This window comes from Calidris pugnax, unplaced genomic scaffold, assembly GCF_001431845.1.
Source record: "Calidris pugnax isolate Ruff unplaced genomic scaffold, ASM143184v1 scaffold22, whole genome shotgun sequence".
Taxonomy (NCBI): Eukaryota; Metazoa; Chordata; class Aves; order Charadriiformes; family Scolopacidae; genus Calidris; species Calidris pugnax.
In genome coordinates this window covers 278330-285441 of record NW_015090763.1, presented here as the reverse complement: position 1 = coordinate 285441, position 7112 = coordinate 278330, and the positions used below count along the sequence as shown (strand labels likewise).

Here is a 7112-nt window from a genome sequence, read left to right as displayed (position 1 = left end):
CCCCCGCAACCCGGCCCCGCTCTCGGCCGCTGCTGCCACCTCCCGGCGCCGCGGCACCGCCGGGACTCCTGAGCCCGGTCTGATCCCCGTGGCCCTACAATCCCTGCCCTTCTTCATCCCTGCATCCCCTTGTTCCTACATCCCTGCATCCCCACATCCCACCACCCCTACATCCCTTCCACTCTTCATCCCTGCATCCCTTCCCTCTATCCCTTCTCTCCCTGCATCCCTATGTCCCCACATCCTTCCACCCCTACGTCCCTGTCCTTCTTCATCCCTGTGTCCCCTTGTCCCTACAATCCCTGCCCTTCTTCATCCCTGCATCCCCTTGTTCCTACATCCCTGCATCCCCACATCCCACCACCCCTACATCCCTTCCACTCTTCATCCCTGCATCCCTTCCCTCTATCCCTTCTCTCCCTACATCCCTGCATCCCCTTGTCCCTACAATCCCTGCCCTTCTTCATCCCTGCATCCCCTTATCCCTACATCCCTGCATCCCCGCATCCCTCCACCCCTACATCCCTGTCCTTCTTCATCCCTGCGTCCCCTTGTCCCTACATCCCTTCCGCTCTTCATCCCTGCATCCCTTCTCTTTATCCCTTCCCTCCCTGCACCTATGTCCCCACATCCCTCCACTCCTACCTCCCTGTACCCCTATGTTCCCACATCCCTCCATCCCTGCATCCGCCCCTGGGGATCACAGACAGCCCTGCTCTGCCCTCACCACTTGGGAAGGGCAGAGAGGGATTTCAGTGCCAGATATAAGGGGATTTTTGGGAGATCTGGATCCCAGAAAGGCCAAGCAGGACAATCAGGATGATTCCCAGCCTGCAGACTGGGACTGGGAGGCCTGAGCCTGAATGTGCTCTGGCCTGGGCTGGGACAAAAACAATACCTGGCTGCTGCCCGCAATTTTTCCCCAGCCACTTGCCTCCCGTGTGCTCAGCCCCTGCTGTCCCCTGCTCCAGGGATGCAGCATCCCTGTCCCAGAGTGGTTTGGCCACAGCCCCCACCAACACTCCCTGGCCGTGGGCTCAGGGACTGGAGAAGGAGAGACTTCCCCTGGTCTGATCCCCAGGTGTGATCCCCATGTCCCTACAATCCCTGCCCTTCTTCATCCCTGCATCCCCTTGTCCCTACATCCCTGCATCCCCACATCCCTCCACCCCTACACCCCTGTCCTTCTTCCTTCACCCTGCTGGGTGGGCAGGGGAAGGGGACGCTGTCACTGTGCCCTGATGTGGGGAAACTGAGGCAGGGGCCAATGCAATGTGCAGCACATGAACATGCTGGGACCAGCAGAGGGACGAAGCATCCTCTCCCTGCCCTTGGAGCTCGGCTGGGCTCAGAATTGTCCCTGCCTTTGCAGCCTGTGTTCTCCCCTGGTTGCTGCCAGGCTCATGACAGACCCTCAAAGCCCACCCTGGGCCAGGGGGCACCTTACAAGCAGCTTTGACCAGGCAATGATAAAAAAACTCCACAAATGAGCTTGGGGAGGAGGGGGAAAATGGAGGTTACCTGCCAGGGCACCTGCTGCGTGGTCCTCAGGGTGACAACCCACCCAGCTCTGCGCTGCGGCTCCGCATCTCCATCCCCTCCGCTCCACCAGCACAGGGCTGTGACAGCCCCTGCGCCCCAGGAGCAGGACTGGTGGGTGGGGTGGCAGGTCCCCACGAGGTTCAGGGGGTCCCTGTGGGGCTCAACACATCCATGGTGGCACCTGTAACACAGAGCCGACATCAGACCCGAAACATCCCGCCTGGAAAAGCACCTTCCCATCCCCACGCTTCCAGCAGCCTGCTGTGTTTTTGCAGGAAAAAAGTTTCTTCTGGACCCAGGGCTGAGGTTTTTTGGCCGCCTCTCATCCCTCTCCACCCCTTCCTTGAAATTTTCTAGGATTTTCAGCAAAGCCGTTGAAGAGCACCAGGTTCCTCAAACGTCACATTTTTCTGCTTTAAAAGGCTCAGGTTTGGTTGCAAAAAACACAAATATATAAAAAATTACATATCTATGTACCTAAAAAAGCAAAGATTCTGTGTGTATGTGCCTGGCTGGGGTTGATACAAGTCCTCCGGCCACCACCATTTTTTTTTTAACTTATTTTCACAAGAAAAAGCATCCCAGGGGCCCCAATGGCTGCCCAGGTGTGCTGTGCCCCCGAGAGACCCCACTCCCACACTGTGGTGCTGCCCAAGTGACACTGTCCCCTCCAGACCACTGCCCCGACTTGCCCGGCCTCGTGACCCCAGCCCCTTTCACAGGTGGGGAAACTGAGGCACGGAGCCTGCACAACCTCCCAGCAGCTCCTCCCAGCCAGCAGGGACCCTGATCCCGAGGGAATGCCCATGACCTGTGGTGCTCCTTACCCTGGCAGCCCCTCATCCCAAGCTGTTCCAGCTGTTTTTGCCGTGCTCCAGCTGTTGAGTAGCTCAGGAGGCCAGCGGTCCCCTCCCAGCTGGGTTTTCCTTCCAGGTCTCTGCTAAATCCATCTCCTTCGTGGGCGCCGCTCTGCTTCCCTCCTCAGCAGGCTGCTCCCGTGGCGGGCAAAACCAGCAGATCTTCCCACTTGGAAAAATCTGGGGGGGGATTTTGGAGATCTTGGGGGTTTTTGGCTATCCTGGGGGGGGATTTGGTCACCTAGGGGGGGATTTTGACCATCCCAGTGGGGATGTTGGCCACCTGGGGGGGGATTTTGGCCATCCTGGTGGGGATTGTGGCCACCTGGGGAGGATTTTGGCCACCTGGGGGGGGATTTTGGCCATTCTGGTGGGGATTGTGGCCACCTGGGGGGTTGTTGGCCCACCCAAGAGGTGCTCCACCAGAGGAGCTGGAGCCTTGTGGGACCAGCATCCCCACCCTGGCTGGTGGAAAGAGGGAGGTCCGTGCCACCGCAAACTGGGCAGAGATGTGTCACTGGTCCCAGCACCCACTGGGCTGTGTCACCCCGTAGCTCGGCCTGTTGGGAGACAGCTTGGGGTGTTCCTGGTGGGCTGTGAACATCAGGGAGGGGAGAAGCCTCCCCAGGGCCCCCCCTTCGTTCCCTGTTGGGAGCAGGGAGCCAGGGGTGTGCAGGATGCTCTGCTCCACCTGCAAGTCACCACCGCGCTTGGAGCCACTTTCAAGCCGTGCAAGCACTGTCCCTCCTGGGTGGCACATCCAGCTCAGCCCCAAAATAGTCCCTTTTCCCCCCTCAGTTGGACCACATCTGTCAGAGCCAGTAGTGTCCTGAGTGTCCCCCAGCTCCGGGCATCAAAGGGGACCCTGGGCACCCATCAGCCCCAAGAGCGGGCAGAAGGACACCTCCCTCAGGAAGGGGAAACTGAGGCAGGAGGATGAACCCGGGCTGTCCCATCCCCACCGGGCAGGGGGAGACCTTACACTCTGCTGGGCCTTCACCCTGGGGACAATGGGGAGCTGCTCTCTGTCCCCACGCTGCTCCCTCTCGGAGGGATGGCAACAGAGGGGTACCCCGATGCGACAGGTCCCCCCTCTGCGATGCACTGACCTGTCCCCTCCTGTCCCCTCCATCCCCTCCCTTGATGGGGCAGACGGTGGGTCCCTGTCCCAACCCGGGGCAGCTGTGACCGAAAACAAAGCTGTTCCCTTGGGGACAATACCCTTCTGTGTTGCCCCCCCCCACCCCAGATGCTGACCGCTGGGGTGGGCAGCGGCCGGGCTGGAGGCGTCGAGGGGCCGTGCCAGGCCCCCGCTGGCAGGGGACAATGTTGGCAGTGATGGAGAGTAGGTATTTCAAAAGGTTTTGTTTTCGGGTTGACCCGCCGAGCCGCCGTGACCCCGCAGCCCCCCACCCAGCCCTGCTCCTCCATCCCAATAGAAACCGGCCACATTCCTGACCTCGGGAGGAGGGGGGGGGGAAGTTTCAAACCTCCCCGGGAAGGAGACAATGGGGGTGTCAGGGCCGTGATTTAGGAGGGGGGGGCTCTTTCCATCACAAAGGCGAGACAAAGGCGCTCGGTGCTGGGAAAGGGGCTTCGGCGGCGGCTCAGGAGCAGGGCCGTGGTATTGTGCCTGGCCAGCCGGCCTCGGCAGCAGGACAGCCAGGGCCCACCGGGTCCCACCAGGTCCCATTGGGTCCCACTAGGTCCCATTGGGTGCCACCAGATCCCATCGGGTCCCATCAGACTCTCCATCCCAACCCTTACAGCAGCCCTCCCCATGGCCACCCTGGGGACCAGGGTCTGGTGGCTTCATGGGTGTCACTGCCACCCATGGCAGGAGGGAGCAGGTCCCCCATCCCCACGTGGGACGACTGGGACACCCCCAGCTCCCTGCATCACCCTACACCAGTGGGGCTGGCAAAGAACCAGCCCGTCCCAGGGGGTTTTGGGCACCCCCAGGTCCCCTGGGCAGCCATCCCCATCCTGGGGACACAGGCAGACCCAGAGCCCTGACCCCCCCACCATGTGCCCTCCTGGGGGTGTTCAGGGCTGGGGTCCCCCTCTCCTCTCCGAGGACCAGGCAAGGGATGAGCAGCTCCTCTGTCTGTCTCTCAAAGGGGCTTTGTGCACCCCGGGGCCACCAGGCATCCAACTTACAGTGTTCCTCCGCCGCTGAGCTGAGCCCACGTCTCCGGCCAGCGTCCCGGTGCCGAAGGGCTCGGAGCTTGCACGGAGAGGGGTTTTGGTTTGTTTTTTTTTTTTTTTTTTTTACAGGAGAAATATTTTTCTCCCGGTGCTGGACGGGCCGATCCGCAGGAAAAGCTGGAAACAAGTTGATTGGCTTTTCTCTCGCCTCCCTCTCCTTGCCCTAATTTTTATTTTCCTGGCAGCCGGCGAGAGGAAGGGAGCTGGCAAGGTGATGCTTTTTTGGGAAGAGGGGAACTGCTGGTGAAAGAGGCATTCACCGCCCCGGGAGCCTTGGGAACGCCGAGAGCCGGGGGGGGGCCGGCGGGAGGGCGGGAGGCTGGTCACCGGCCACCGTGCGGAGGCTGATCGGTGTGGGGAGGCTCAGACCGGCAGCAGGTGGAGGGGAGGCCGGCGGGATGCACCAGAAAACCACCGGTGCTGGACGGGCCGATCCGCAGGAAAAGCTGGAAACAAGTTGATTGGCTTTTCTCTCGCCTCCCTCTCCTTGCCCTAATTTTTATTTTCCTGGCAGCCGGCGAGAGGAAGGGAGCTGGCAAGGTGATGCTTTTTTGGGAAGAGGGGAACTGCTGGTGAAAGAGGCATTCACCGCCCCGGGAGCCTTGGGAACGCCGAGAGCCGGGGGGGGGCCGGCGGGAGGGCGGGAGGCTGGTCACCGGCCACCGTGCGGAGGCTGATCGGTGTGGGGAGGCTCAGACCGGCAGCAGGTGGAGGGGAGGCCGGCGGGATGCACCAGAAAACCAATGACATCACGTTGTGGGGTTTTTTGGGGTTTTTTTTTTGTTTGTTTTTTTCTTTTCCGGGATGAAATGTAATTTGCAGACAGCATCCCCGGCCGCCCGCGAGCCAGGAGCAGGACGGGTCCCCCCAGGACACACGGACGCCCGCCAAGGCCCAGCCTTTATTTTTTTCCCCCTTTTGGGTCAGAATAAACCTACATTTTAGTTCCTGGCCCACAGAGGGCAGGTCCAGCAGACCAGAGCCCGGCACAGCCGGCGCCAGTGCCCCACCAGGGACCCCCCATCCCCACGGTGGGGGCAGGATCCGTCCCCGGCCGCCCAACCCGGGATGGCTCCTTTCGCCTCTTCCCTCTTAATTTTGTTTAGAAACTTGTCAGGTTGGTACATAAAGGAGGTGAAAAGATCAATCCCGGCTTTTCATCAGTGTGGGAAAAAGTATTTCACTAATCCATATTTATTGGTGTAAGGAGCTGGAGGGGGGGGGAGGGCAAGAGACCCTAATGGTCAGGAGCAAAGGACAGAAGGGACAGTTTAAGGCTGCCCTTTTTGGAGAGGTCACATGTCACCAAAATCTTTCGGTTGTCTCGGGATTGGTTACATTCTGTTCTCTTTTTTTCTATTGAGGTTGCCAAGCAACTGGCTAAGACCAGCCAAGATATTTTCTTTATTACAAGTGGAGCAGAAAGCAGCAAGGAGGAGAGAGATAAAAAAAAAAAAAAGAAAAAAAAAAAGAAAAAAAAAAAGAGAGAAGAGAAGAAGTTTAGACAATTAACATTTATAGGATCACATAACTTCATTAACTCGGCCGAGATTTGGGAAAGAGACTTCAAAAAAAAAAAAAAAAAGGGGGGGGGGGGGGAGCATTAGGAATTAAAGCGAGTCATAACTTCATTAACCCGGCCGAGTATTGGGAAAGAAACTTCAAAAAAAAAAAAAAAAAGGTGGTGGTGGGGGAGCATTAGGAATTAAAGCGAGTTAAAAGGCCGGCAGGTCCAGGGCTAAAACAATGTGGGAGCACCCGGGAGCGGTGACGGGGGCTTCCCTCTGATGGTTCCCACTTCCCAAAGAGCTGCCCGGTCCCGGGCCGTGGCTGCGACCCAGCGCAGAGGCCTTCAGCTGGTGCTGATGCTCTTTTATTTTATTTTTATTTTTTTTTCTTAAATGCCGGGTTTCTTTTGATTTTCACACTCCTAGGAAGTGGGTTTATTGCTGATGGAGCTGGCAGGGAGCTGTGGGGGCCAGGGGAGCCCTTGGGAGGGATGCGTGTGACCATAGAGGGGCATCCCCCCCCCCCAATCCTCGGCCGTGGTGTGGGACGTGGGCTGTGGGGACGTGGCTGTCCCCAGGCCCTGGGACACCTTCGTGCCTCCGTGGGTGTGTGGAACCTCCTGGGGCCGGGAGCCACCGGTGGGCGAAGAGTCTCCGGTGGCAGATCCCTGCCCTGGTGGACGCTGCTCAGGGCTCAGGCCTCACCCCGGCCCTGGGCTGTCCCCTGCCCCAGGACATCCCTGCGGGTTGGGGACAGTCACCGGGGTCACCCCACGTCCCCGCAGCTCCGGGCTGCTCCGAGCATCCTCAGGGCTTTGGGAGTTTCTCCCCCAAGCACAAACCGACCCCTCTCCCCCAGCAGCCAGACCCCGTGTGAGGACACGGAGGGAGGTGGAGGAGGGGCAAGGACACCCCCCACCCTCACCCCCCCTCCCGGAGACCACCAGAGCCCCTACACACCCCCCAGCCCCCTCTTGGTTCCGCTCAGGGACCCCAG

The 7112-nt window shown here is 59.7% G+C and overlaps 1 protein-coding gene across 1 annotated transcript in view; it reads right to left on the bottom strand.

Moving 5' to 3' along the window:
* Positions 1–4843, bottom strand: part of CERCAM (cerebral endothelial cell adhesion molecule) — a 13559-nt gene extending 8716 nt beyond the window's left edge. Inside the window, exons 1-3 of the mRNA XM_014944763.1 lie at positions 4560–4843; positions 2370–2579; positions 1522–1723 (exon numbers count right to left, since the gene is read on the bottom strand). The gene's annotated coding sequence lies outside the window, so the exon portion shown is untranslated. The remainder of the gene's footprint in view (positions 1–1521; positions 1724–2369; positions 2580–4559) is intronic.
* Positions 4844–7112: the final 2269 nt, after the last annotated feature.